The sequence below is a fragment of the Chlorocebus sabaeus genome, chromosome 5, assembly GCF_047675955.1.
Source record: "Chlorocebus sabaeus isolate Y175 chromosome 5, mChlSab1.0.hap1, whole genome shotgun sequence".
NCBI lineage: Eukaryota > Metazoa > Chordata > Mammalia > Primates > Cercopithecidae > Chlorocebus > Chlorocebus sabaeus.
In genome coordinates this window covers 28,690,172-28,703,690 of record NC_132908.1, presented here as the reverse complement: position 1 = coordinate 28,703,690, position 13,519 = coordinate 28,690,172, and the positions used below count along the sequence as shown (strand labels likewise).

At 40.0% G+C, this 13,519-nt stretch overlaps 1 pseudogene; it reads left to right on the top strand.

Annotated features, from left to right (window-relative positions):
* Positions 1-1,482: 1,482 nt before the first annotated feature.
* Positions 1,483-13,519, top strand: part of LOC103231483 (uncharacterized) — a 51,619-nt pseudogene continuing 39,582 nt past the window's right edge.

Here is a 13,519-nt window from a genome sequence, read left to right as displayed (position 1 = left end):
TGAGAACAAATACAAATTAGAAATAGCCCTTCTTGAAAATAAGGGAGGACATGTTTCTCCTTCCTTTTCTTGTAGAGAATTAGAGAATATATGTAAATTTTTTTCCTACCTTTTGCAAATATGTTTAAATCATTCTAACAGCTAAACAGACCTTTTGTCTTCTGTCAGTCTTTTTTTTTTTTTTTTCTTTTTCTGAGTCTTGCTGTGTTGCCCAGCCTGGAGTGCTGTGGTGCAATCTCAGCTCACAGCAACCTCCGCCTCCCAGGTTCTAGCGGTTCTCCTACCTCAGCCTCCCAAATAGCTGCAATTATAGGTGCCCACCACTATGCCGGGCTAATTTTTGTATTTTTAGTAGAGATGGGGTTTCACCATGTTGTCCAGGCTGGGGTCAAACTCCTGACCTCAGGTGATCTGCCTGCCGTGGCCTCCCAAAATGCTGGGATTATAGGCAGGAACCACTGTGCCTGGCCGTCAGTCTTTTTGATTCGGGGCATTCTTTCTCTAGGAACTGGGAATCACTGATTTGAAATGTAAATAGCAAAGAAGAGAGAGCCATATCTCACAGTTTCTCTAGGAGAGCAGGCATCTTCCTTCAGGCATCTGGCTCTAAGTTGCAAATCTACGTGTCACGAAGACATGAAGTTTATTTTTCCTTTGACTGTAGCCAATTAAAAAACACAGATGACCTCCCAGTTCCCAGGTGAATTTAGGATGAACTCTATCTGACGAATGGTGCTATCAGGTCTTCTGTTGAGGACTAATTATGGTGACTTTTTCATGAGTGAGTGTTTTCCATTCTCTTAGCAGATTGCCTGTAATGTCCTTCACATTCTGGTCTGATTGTGTCATAAAACAGTTTGCTTTCTTTTCTACCATTGTGGATCATTTTTCTCATGATTCTGTTTTTAATTATATTTCCCAAACACTGAGAAATGTAAGGTTCCACAGGCCTCACTCTAGAGGGGATGTTCCCTCGAAGACTTCCCATCACAACCCACAGTTGTGCAGCAAAGTGCCCATTGCCCCAAAAATCTGCAGGCAGAATGGTCTCTCTGCTTATCTGGAATCTTTAATCCCTGCTAGAACAGTTGGCCAGATTTCTACAAAAGTAAGTTCACAGGGCATCAGTTAGCCATTCCGGCTCTGTCATGCCCCTGGCATCTTCAGACCTGAAACTGATTCAGAAACCATGGGGGCTGGAAACCAACCAGGCACACACACATGCATGGAGTAGGCCTGAGAATCTCAACATTCCCTTCATCCTCTTGCCCAAATGCCCATGAATGTGCAGAAGGCGCATGCCACTTCCCTGCCCCTCCCACACCTAAATCTGCAGCTGTGAATTCTGAACCCAGGTCCTGGGGTTCTCCAGGATGTGTGAGAGCAGCCTTCCTGAAGGGCTGTCTCCTCTAGTTTTCCTCTCCACAGCCACACCCAAGAATGCAGAGCCAGGTTGATTCCATCTGGGGTCTGCACATAAAGGCTGGTCTCCACCTGGGATCCACAAGACAGGGCCAGACTTTGGACTGAGGATGTATAGAAAATCCAGGGGACAGTTTCTGCATTACGAGAGACTGATGTAGACCTTGTAAAGCCCGACTTTTTGTGTGGGGTCCTTCAAGTTTTCCAGATCTTGTCCAGTGAGCTGCTGTAGTTCTGTGAGGGCCTTCTGGTCTAAGCAGAATATGGTGGCAGAATCTGTTAGTGTAAAGCAGCATCTTAGCAGAGGGAGGGCAGGGTCACCACTGTCCAGAGCCATGAATAAAACTACAGCTACCTGTGAGCTGCGTTACTGGAGTAGGGTAATCTTGTTCTTTCTTGTACCCAAGAGTTGGCTGATCAGGTATAGGTAATATTACACCTGGCTCCAGAATCTGTGGCTCCACTGGGGCAGTTCCACTTTGTGTCCTGGCCCCACAGAGTCAGCCTGAGTCTGTCCTGCCCAAATCACTACCGGGGCATCAGCACAGGATCACCAGGGACTCCCTCACCAGCACCTGGGGGTCCTTGAGACATCTGGTGATGTCCTGTGCAGACTGAGGTCAGGCTGACAACAGGGTCTAATTTCTTTCCATCTCAGAGGGAAAGGAATGCATTATCCAGGATTTGTTCCTCCACTCTCAGAAGGAATCTGTTTATTTGGTATCCAAATGGGAGTTGCTCCAGTTTTCTACTACGTGGACGAAGAACGAAGAGGAGTTCTGGAGACTCATACTGATAGGTAAACCAATTGCTTCCATTTCATGTGGCCATTAGATCAACACTTGTAGCAGCCATAGTCCCTACCATCCAGGAACTTTCAGTCTAGAGCAAATGGATAATGGCCAAATTCAGCATCATGTGGTCCTGTGCAAGCACAGAGGTATACAGGGAACTTGGACTTGATTTGGGACACTGCTCTTATGTTGACATTGTGAGTTCTGATGTCACCACCTGAAGGACCACCCATGGACAGAAGAGTTGTTATTTCTATTGATTTTCTCTTGATTCGGTTTTTAATATTTTCCCAGTGTTGGGAAAAAGCCGAGTGTTGGGAGGGAAACTGAGGCAGGGCTTACATAATGTCCTGTGGAATGTGTCTAGACTTGCTGGCTCCTTGCTTCTAGCCCTCTTAGGCTCCTCGATCGATTGTATTCCCATTATCTCAAGTAGCAGAACATGTTCCATATAAATGCTAAACCATCACAACTATAAATCATGTGCCTAATGCAATGTATCCTTTTGACCGCCACATTCTCACCACCTGTTTCTTTGTTGGATTACCAATAAATAGCGTGTGCTGTCAGAGCTCGGGGCCTTTGCAGGTTCTATACAATAGCGATGGCCCCCTGGTGTCCCAATCTTTTCTCTTCCACTGTCTTTTTCTCAATCCTTTGACTCCGCCAGGCTTTGTCACCCCCACAACCTGGTGTTGGGTCTGATCACCCCAACACCCAGAAAGCCCTACATATTTTGATTGCATTGCTTGTTAATAGATTTATAAAATAGTTAAAGATGAAACAAAATTAGAAAAACTCCGGGAGTCAAGTTCTTGTGGTCAGGCTTAGGAAACACAGGACTGAAAATAAATCAGCAACACAGAGATGAGAAGCCTAGGGCCTGCCCCCTGCCCCTAGCCTTGCTCTGCCCCAACCCTGTCCAAATCCACCCTCTTCTGAGCTTGGTTCCGGTCTGGCCCCACCTGGGAGCCTACCTTCACAGAACTGTTTGTTGGAGATCAGACTCCTGAGTGGTTGCTCTTGCTGGTTCTCCAGAGCCAGTGCTCACAATTTCCCCAAACCCAAAAGCAGTTAAATGGGAGCAAAGGACAATATGGGGGCCTGAATTTTTTTCTTCATTGAAACAGTGCTTCTAGAGACATCCCACCTGGCAACCTTTTTTCCATTCCTGCAGGTCCAGTAGTTGCTCCGCAAGTAGTAACAAAGTCAATGTAAAGACTACAGTGAGAAATCCTTATGAACTAAACTTCAGCCTCCTTTTCCGTATCCCTCCCATCTGTCTATAGTTAGCTTTTATAGTGACAGGGAAACAGAAGAAGAGAGAGAAAGGCTGGGCCATCCTCTAAATCTTGCAGGGAATTATGGGATACTCAGGACCCACATCCCAGGGGTTTATGTGGCTTAACTCTCACTATGTGATGTTGCCAGCACAGTGCGTACTGTGAGCACATAGTACAAGCTCAGTAAACACTGCTTTCATGCATGTATCCATGCTGTTTTCCAAATGCTGACTTAGATGTTACTGTCCTCACCAGCCTCTGTAGACTTTAAACGGCTGGCAAAGGATGTGATTTTTCAGGACAGTGGTTGGTAGTCCTCGCTGTGAATGAAAAGTATTTGTGTTGTGATTAGAGTATTGAGTGTAAGGGACTCTGTGTGCTGTGCCCGCTTCCTCTAGCTGTGTGCTAATGATAATGGGTCTTAAGCCGATTCATGGAACTTTTCCAAACCTGCAGAATCACAGTACTTAGCACAGGCCCCAGAATACCAAATGATGTGTATGCATATTGAAGCTTGAGAGGAATGCTTAGCTAAGTGGTTCTCAGCCCAGGCTTCTAAGTAGGGTCACATGGCCAGTTTGAAGAAATATGGCCACCTGTATGTTCCTCCACAGATTTTATTATTATACTCAGATCATGATTTACTTTTTTCTGTCACTGATATCACAGTAATGATTATGGGTCCATCTGTGCGTCAGCACGGATACCAGTTCGTCTCATTACAGCCGATGCTAACTTCATTCCCCTGGTTCGGGTGCTCTCTGCCGGATTCCTTCACTAGTTATTTTTCTCTTTGTTGTTAATGAATATCTAGGAGGGAGGATTTACTGAGTGATGTGTATAAACCATCTCGTTTAATTCAGAGACTCCCATTGCTTTCTAGTTTCCTTTTGCTTGTGGGTTGCTTTGGAGAGTGAAGGCTCTCACGTTTGTTGACTGTAAATACTGGTTTTTGAAACTGGAAGTTCTGAAACAAGCCTCACTTCTGTAGGTTTCTACTTCAATTTATTCATGTCACAAGCATACACTCCTTTATTCTCTGTATTTTCAGAGAAAGATAACAATTTACATATAGTTTATATACCCATTGTCTTAAAATTCTAAAATATAACACAGCACTTAGAATAAATAAAACAAAAAGTTGGGGGAAAAAAGGAGACTCAGAAGCACAAGCTCTTATTTTAATTTATATCATTGTATATATTAGTCTCCATAGTTTGTTTAAAAAACAGAAAAAGGCATTATCCACAAAGAGTTTTATAGTTTTAACACAACTTAAAATATTTCTTAATTTTCTTAAGAAATGTTCTGTCACTTTTCATGTACGTATAGTTACCATTTCTATGTATGTGTGTGTGTGTGACATAAGCATCATTTGATCAGTTTTGTGTTGCTGCCTTCCTGTTTTCATCATCTTCTCAGTTGTGACACCTGCTCTGAACATTCTTTTATGGTTATCTCTGCATATTGGCCTGTATGTCCCTTTAAAATGAATTCTAAGTTAGATACTGGAGTAAAATACAAGCTCTACTGTATACTAGATATTTGGCAAAAAAAAAATTTTCAGGCTTGAGACAGATGGGGAGGGTTGACAAAATATTTTTATTAAAGAGGAAGAATAGTATTATTTCTCACATAGATTATTTTTATGGTTTTATCAATACATGAAAAACTGCTAGGATGGCATCTAGGAAATAGTAGATGTTCAAAAAGGATTCTTCTATTCTTGCTATTATGTTATAACCTGTAAATTTCATAAAACTCTCAATTCGACATCATCCCTGCATTCTTCCCTCAGTGTTCTACCTCTCTGCTATTCAAAAGTGTGGCCTGTGACCTGAGGCATTGGCATCACTGATGAGCTTGTTAAAAATGCAAAAACTCAGCCCCAACCCCAGATCTCCTGAATCAGAATCTGCATTTGAACCAGTTCTGCAGTTTATTGTTGAATACAATACAATTTGAAAAGTATGCCTCTAAGTCACCATGACTTTTCCACCTGACAATTATACACAACTAATTGTAGATGATGTAAATATAGACTCAAAAATGTATATTCCTATGTTGACGCCTTCGTTTTTTGGTTTTTTGGTTTTTTGTTTGTTTTTGTTTTTTGAGACGGAATTTCGCTCTTGTTGCTCAGACTAGAGTGCAATGGCGCAATCTTTTCTCACTGCAACCTCCACCTCCCGGTTCAAGCAATTCTCCTGCCTTAGGTTCCTGAGTAGCTGGGATTACAGGCAAGCACCACCATGTCCGGCTAATTTTTTGTATTTTTAGTACAGATGGGGTTTCCTCATTTTGGACAGGCTGGTCTTGAACTCCTGATGTCAGGTGATCCACCCACCTTGGCATCCCAAAGTTCTGAGATTACAGGCATGAGCCACCGCACCCGGCCTTTATGCCTTCGTTTTATATTTTATATTCTATATAGGCATAGTACCTACACTGGTTTTGTGGATCTTATGTCATTCTCTTTCCACGGAGTTAGAGAATACATTAGAAAATATTATTGTGTTTAAAAGTATCTTATTGAATATTTCAGGTCACTCATATAAGTCAGAGTCAGTTTTCTTAACTTTCTTATTTCATCTTGGTTTGTCAAATGATGAACTCTGCCTATGGCCACATGGTCAATGTGCTATTTATTTTTATTTCAGGGATTGTTGACATTCAGGGATGTGGCCATAGAATTCTCTTGGGAGGAGTGGACACCTGGACTCAGATCAGAAACTTTTATATGGGGATGTGATGTTAGAGAACTACAGAAACCTGGTCTGTCTGGGTGAGGATAACTTGCCTTCAGATTATCTAATATCTAATAACTAAGGGTTTTATTTCTATCCTTTGTAGAATGTCACTTGGGAGCTTATGCTTTATATGAATGAATTCAGGTTCCTGCTTCCAGGAAAAAAAAATTGTGGGTTCATTGCAGAAAAAACTTCCTGATGTTTGATCTTGACATTTGCCTTCTTTCTTGAGGTGATGTAGAAGGTTCACTGTAGTTTAGTGGTGATTCTAGAAATGGAGTGACATAAACGATCATTGCCTACACTTTAAAATCCAGTTCCTTTTCCTTATTTTTGACTCAGTCATACTTGGAAGTGAAGCTCAGGATTCCTGTGTTTAAAATGCTTCCTAAATATTGTAAAGAAGCTGACAGGAAACAGTGTTTGGGGAAGTAATTTTCTAGGATCCTCTATAATGTTCCCTCTTTACTGAGTATCCTACTGAGCTGGCAATTAAAGAACTCCCAGCAAGAGTCATGTGACTTTTTCTAATAAAACAGGTCACGCTGTCTCTAAGCCAGACCTGATCACCTTTTTGGAGCAAAGGAAAGAGCCCTGGAATGTGAAGAGTGAGGAGACAGTAGCCATCCAGCCAGGTAGGTGGGAGCAGATGAAGTAGATGACATGGGTGAGAGGTCCAGCGGTCAAGAAAGAACCAGACCTTGGAGTGTGGATTGGGAAGTTCTCCAAGGGAAATGATTTTTGAGACACTTGGGTTTATTTCTTTCTCTTGCTGTCACAGAGGGACATCTTCTGTCTCATTCCCTTAAATTATCTGATGATTCTCCTTCCCCTTCTGTGATCTGCCATCATATTCAAAGTGACAGCCAAAGTGCTCCCCTTGGCCTGTGAGGGCCTGTGTGATCTGACTGTTCTTCCATTGATTTGGGGGCTCTGGGAAAGTCTGGGCATGTTTCTACCTCTATGTGGAACCCCTTTTAAAGTTCTGGTTTTGCCTCATGTCAGAAATGTATGAGGGGAGTGATGGACAGTGGAATTTTTTTCAGAAGTCCCAGGAATTCTGTGGATAGATGCCACATATTTTCTGGTATGTTAATTTCTAATCCTATGGTGGTTTCCAAGATGATCCTACAAAAATTGAGACTCAGTAATTTCATCAGAGCACAAAGTATCTTCCTAAATGTAAAAAAAAAAAAAAATCTGATTCCGTATTTTCACTTCAACTTTTCATCTTTCCTAGCCTAAACTAAAATATAAGCTCTATGCACAAATTCCACAGATTTAAAATCATTTAATATATTACTTACTACATAGAATTCTTAACTAAATGATTGTCTATGGGGAGTTTAGAACATTGCCCATTATATGGCTAAACTCTCAACTTTTACCTTATATGTTAATACGATTTTATAATTTTGTCTGGATAATTGTGAAGTTTAATGTGGTCTTTATGTTCATTTTCTTTCTTTTCCTTTTCTTTTTTCTTTTCCTTCCTTCTTTCATATGGATTTTTTTCCCACACTTGTAAATTGTATATATTTAAGGCATACATCCTGATAATTTGATTTTACATATGTATACATTGTATAATGATTAATACAATGAAATTAATTAGCATATTAATCATCTCACATAGTTGCCAGGATTTGTGGAGAGAGCATTTAAGATCTACTGTGTTAGCAAATCTCAAGTATACAAGCGTGTTGTAAACTATATTCACAGTGCTGTACATTAGATCCCCAGAATTTATCTTTTCAATGGAAGTATGTACTCTGACCGGTATCTCCCCATTTTTACCACTTCTCAGCTGTTGAGACCCATTGTTCTACACTTTACTTCTATGAGCTCAACTATTTTAGATTCCACAAATAACCGATATTATACAGTATTTGTATTTCTCTGTCTTATTCAGTTACCATAATATCCACCTGGTTTATTCATCCACGTTGTCTGAAATGGCAGGATTACCTTCTTCATTATGCTGAATAATATTCCACTATATAATGTGAATAATCAGCTATGAACATAGGGGTGCAGATATCTCTTTAACATACTGATATTGATTAATTGATTGATTGATTGATTTTTAAGACGGAGTCTCACTTTGTCGCCCAGGCTGGAGTGCAGTGGCGCCATCTTGGCTCACTACAACCTCTGCTTCCCAGGTTCAAGCGATTCTCCCGCCTCAGCCTCCCAAGTAGCTGCGATTACATGCTTGTGCCACCCTGCCTGGCTAATTTTTTTGTATTTTTAGTAGAGACAGGGTTTCGCCATGTTGGCCAGGCTGGTCTTGAATTCCTGTCCTCAAGTGATCCACCTGCCTCAGCCTCCCAAAGTGCTGGGATTACAGGCATGAGCCATTGCGCTCACCAGATTGTATTTCTTTTAGGTATATACTTAGAATTGGGATTGAGGTTCATATGGTACTTCTATTTTTAATTTTTTGAGGAGCCTCCATGCTTTTTCCCATAATGGCTGGATCAATTTACATTTCCACCAATGGTGTACAATGTTCCCTTTTCTCTACACTGTCACTATTTGTGGTCTCTTTTCTCTTTGATAATAGCTATTCTAACAGTATGAGGTGATATCTCATGATTTGATAATCTCATTGTGGTATCTCTCTGTGAATGTGAGGTGATGGCTCATTGAGGTTTGATGTGCATTTCCCTGATGATTAATTATGTTGAGCACCTTTTCTTAAACCTGTTTGCTACTTTTATGTCATCCCTGGAAAAATTTCTAGTCAAGTCCTTTGCATGTTTTTAAATCAGATTTACTTTTATTGGCAGTTGAGTTGTGTGAGATTCTTCAATCTTTTGGATATGAAACTCTTATCAGATATATTTTCTCCCAGTCCTTAGGTCAGTCCTTAGGTTGCCTTTTCATGTTGTTCTTTGTTTCCTTTGCTGTGCAGACACTTTTTAGTTTGATGTAGGCCCACTTGTTTTTGTTTTTTGATTTTGTTGATTGTGCTTTTTTGGTGCGAAATCTAAAAAATCAGTACCAAGGCTGATGTCGAAGAGTTTGTTCCCTGTGTTTCTTCTAAAAGTTACACAATTTCTGGTTTTATATTTAAGTGTTAATTCTTTTTGAGTTCATTTTTGTATATGGTATAAATGTTCAATTTCATCCTTTTGCTCATAAATATCCACCTTTTCCAGCATCATTTATTGAAGAGAACATCCTTTACCCTTTGTGTATCTTGGTGCCCTTGTCAGTGATTGCTAACTGTATACACATGGGGTTATTTTTGCTTTCCTCATTCTGTCCCATTGGTCTATGTGTCTTTGTAGGTCAGTGTAATACTATTAGTATAGCTTTGTAATAGTTTGGAATGAAGAAGTGTGATGCCTTCAGCTTTATTCTTTCTTAAGATTGTGTTGGCTATTTGTGGTCATTTGTGGTTTTATAGAAATTTGGAGGTCAGATGCAGTGGCTCACACCTGTAATCCCAGCACTTTGGGAGACCTGAAGCAGGCGGATCACTTGAGGCCGGGAGTTCAAGACCAGCCTGGCCAACATGGCGAAACCCCGTCTCTACTAAAAATACAAAAATTAGGCAAGTGTGGTGGCGCATACCTGTAATCCCAGCTACTGGAAAGGCTGAGGCAAGAGAATTGCTTGAACCCAGGAGGCCAAGGTTGCAGTGAGCCAAGATCATGCCACTGCACTCCAGCCTGAGCAACCGTGACACTCTGTCTCAAAAAATATATATATAATAAAATAAAATAAATTTTAGAATTTATTTTTATTTCTGTGAAAACTGACATTGGAATTTTAATAGGGATTACTTTGTATCTGTATATCACTTTGTGGAGTGTGGACATTTTATCAGTATTAATTTTTCCAGTCAATGAACAAGGGCTATCTTTCCATTTATTTGTGTCTTTTTCAATTACATTCATCAGTGTCTTATGGATTTTAATAAGCAGATCTTTTACCTCCTTTATTAAATGGAGTCATAATAATTTTACACTTTTTGATGCTATTATAAATTGGATTGTTTGCTTAACTTTTTTTCTCAGATCGTTTATTGTTAGTATATAGAAATGCAACTAATTTTTGTATGTTAATTTTGTGACCTCAGCTTTACTGAATGAGTTTATTAGCTCTAACTCTTTTTGTATACTCTTCAGGATTTTCTATATATAAAATCACCTAATCTGCAAGCAGAGAGAATTATAATTCTTTGTTGCTGATGTGAGTGCTTTTTATTTCTTTTTCTTACCTAATTGCTCTTGTTGCAGGGCAGGTGAGCCCCCAGATTGGGGCTTATCCTGGGAAGGTTCATAGCTTCACTCAGGAAGAATTCAAATGCAGGGTAGTGGTAGAAGAAAACAGCTTTATTGAGCTGGCAGTGTTGCAGCTCTATGACTGCTCCTGTGGAGTGAGGCTCCCCTGTAGGCAGTGTGCTGAGAGGAGCAGTTCTGCAGTCACTTACTTACATACCCACTTTTCATTACATGCAAACTAAGGGGCAGTGTTTTTTCCCTTCAATTGTTTGGAAGAATTTGAGAAGGATGGACATTCATTCATCCTTAAATGTGTAATACAATTTATATATGAAGTCATTTAGTCATGGGATTTTTCTCATTGGATTTTTTTTATTACGCTTCAATCTCCTTTCTTATTATTCATCTGCTTGGTATTTCTGTTTCTTCATGATTTAATCTTGGTGAGTCATTCATTTCTAAGAGCCTATTTCTAAGTTATCCAATTTGTTGTCATATGATTGTTCATAGTAGTCTCTTATTATTCTTTGTATTTTTTTTTTTTAATCTTTTTACATCTTTATACTAATGTTCTCTGGTGGTTTCTCTTTTTTTTCCTTTTTTTTTTTTTTTTAATTTATTTATTATTATTAAACTTCAAGTTGTAGGGTACATGTGCACAACGTGCAGGTTTGCTACATATGTATACTTGTGCCATGTTGGTGTGCTGCACCCATCAACTCGTCATTTACATCAGGTATAACTCCCAATGCAATCCCTCCCCCCTCCCCCCTCCCCATGATAGGCCCTGGTGTGTGATGTTCCCCTTCCCGAGTCCAAGTGATCTCATTGTTCAGTTCCCGCCTATGAGTGAGAACATGCGGTGTTTGGTTTTCTGTTCTTGTGATAGTTTGCTGAGAATGATGGTTTCCAGCTGCATCCATGTCCCTACAAGGGACACAAACTCATCCTTTTTTATGGCTGCATAGTATTCCATGGTGTATATGTGCCACATTTTCTTAATCCAATCTGTCACTGATGGACATTTGGGTTGATTCCAAGTCTTTGCTATTGTGAATAGTGCTGCAATAAACATACGTGTGCATGTGTCTTTATAGCAGCATAATTTATAATCCTTTGGGTATATACCTAGTAATGGGATGGCTGGGTCATACGGTACATCTAGTTCTAGATCCTTGAGGAATCGCCATACTGTTTTCCATAATGGTTGAACTAGTTTACAATCCCACCAACAGTGTAAAAGTGTTCCTATTTCTCCACATCCTCTCCAGCACCTGTTGTTTCCTGACTTTTTAATGATCGCCATTCTAACTGGTGTGAGATGGTATCTCATTGTGGTTTTGATTTGCATTTCTCTGATGGCCAGTGATGATGAGCATTTTTTCATGTGTCTGTTGGCTGTATGAATGTCTTCTTTTGAGAAATGTCTGTTCATATCCTTTGCCCACTTTTTGATGGGGTTGTTTGTTTTTTTCTTGTAAATTTGTTTGAGTTCTTTGTAGGTTCTGGATATTAGCCCTTTGTCAGATGAGTAGATTGCAAAAATTTTCTCCCATTCTGTAGGTTGCCTGTTCACTCTGATGGTAGTTTCTTTTGCTGTGCAGAAGCTCTTTAGTTTAATGAGATCCCATTTGTCAATTTTGGCTTTTGCTGCTGTTGCTTTTGGTGTTTTAGACATGAAGTCTTTGCCCATGCCTATGTCCTGAATGGTACTACCTAGGTTTTGCTATAGGATTTTTATGGTATTAGGTCTAACATTTAAGTCTCTAATCCATCTTGAATTAATTTTCATATAAGGAGTAAGGAAAGGATCCAGTTTCAGCTTTCTACTTATGGCTAGCCAATTTTCCCAGCACCATTTATTAAATAGGGAATCCTTTCCCCATTTCTTGTTTCTCTCAGGTTTGTCAAAGACCAGATGGCTGTAGATGTGTGGTATTATTTCTGAGGACTCTGTTCTGTTCCATTGGTCTATATCTCTGTTTTGGTACCAGTACCATGCTGTTTTGGTTACTGTAGCCTTGTAGTATAGTTTGAAGTCAGGTAGCGTGATGCCTCCAGCTTTGTTCTTTTGACTTAGGATTGTCTTGGAGATGCGGGCTCTTTTTTGGTTCCATATGAACTTTAAAGCAGTTTTTTCCAATTCTGTGAAGAAGCTCATTGGTAGCTTGATGGGGATGGCATTGAATCTATAAATTACCTTGTGCAGTATGGCCATTTTCACGATATTGATTCTTCCTATCCATGAGCATGGTATGTTCTTCCATTTGTTTGTGTCCTCTTTTATTTCACTGAGCAGCTGTGGGTTTGTCATAAATAGCTCTTATTATTTTGAGGTACGTTCCATCAATACCGAATTTATTGAGCGTTTTTAGCATGAAGGGCTGTTGAATTTTGTCAAAAGCCTTTTCTGCATCTATTGAGATAATGATGTGGTTCTTGTCTTTGGTTCTGTTTATATGCTGGATTATGTTTATTGATTTGCGAATGTTGAACCAGCCTTGCATCCCAGGGATGAAGCCCACTTGATCATGGTGGATAAGCTTTTTGATGTGCTGCTGAATCCGGTTTGCCAGTATTTTATTGAGGATTTTTGCATCGATGTTCATCAGGGATATTGGTCTAAAATTCTCTTTTTTTGTTGTGTCTCTGCCAGGCTTTGGTATCAGGATGATGTTGGCCTCATAAAATGAGTTAGGGAGGATTCCCTCTTTTTCTATTGATTGGAATAGTTTCAGAAGGAATGGTACCAGCTCCTCCTTGTACCTCTGGTAGAATTCAGCTGTGAATCCATCTGGTCCTGGACTTTTTTTGGTTGGTAGGCTATTAATTATTGCCTCAATTTCAGAGCCTACTATTGGTCTATTCAGGGATTCAACTTCTTCCTGGTTTAGTCTTGGAAGAGTGTAAGTGTCCAGGAAATTATCCATTTCTTCTAGATTTTCCAGTTTATTTGCGTAGAGGTGTTTATAGCATTCTCTGATGGTAGTTTGTATTTCTGTGGGGTCGGTGGTGATATCCCCTTTATCATTTTT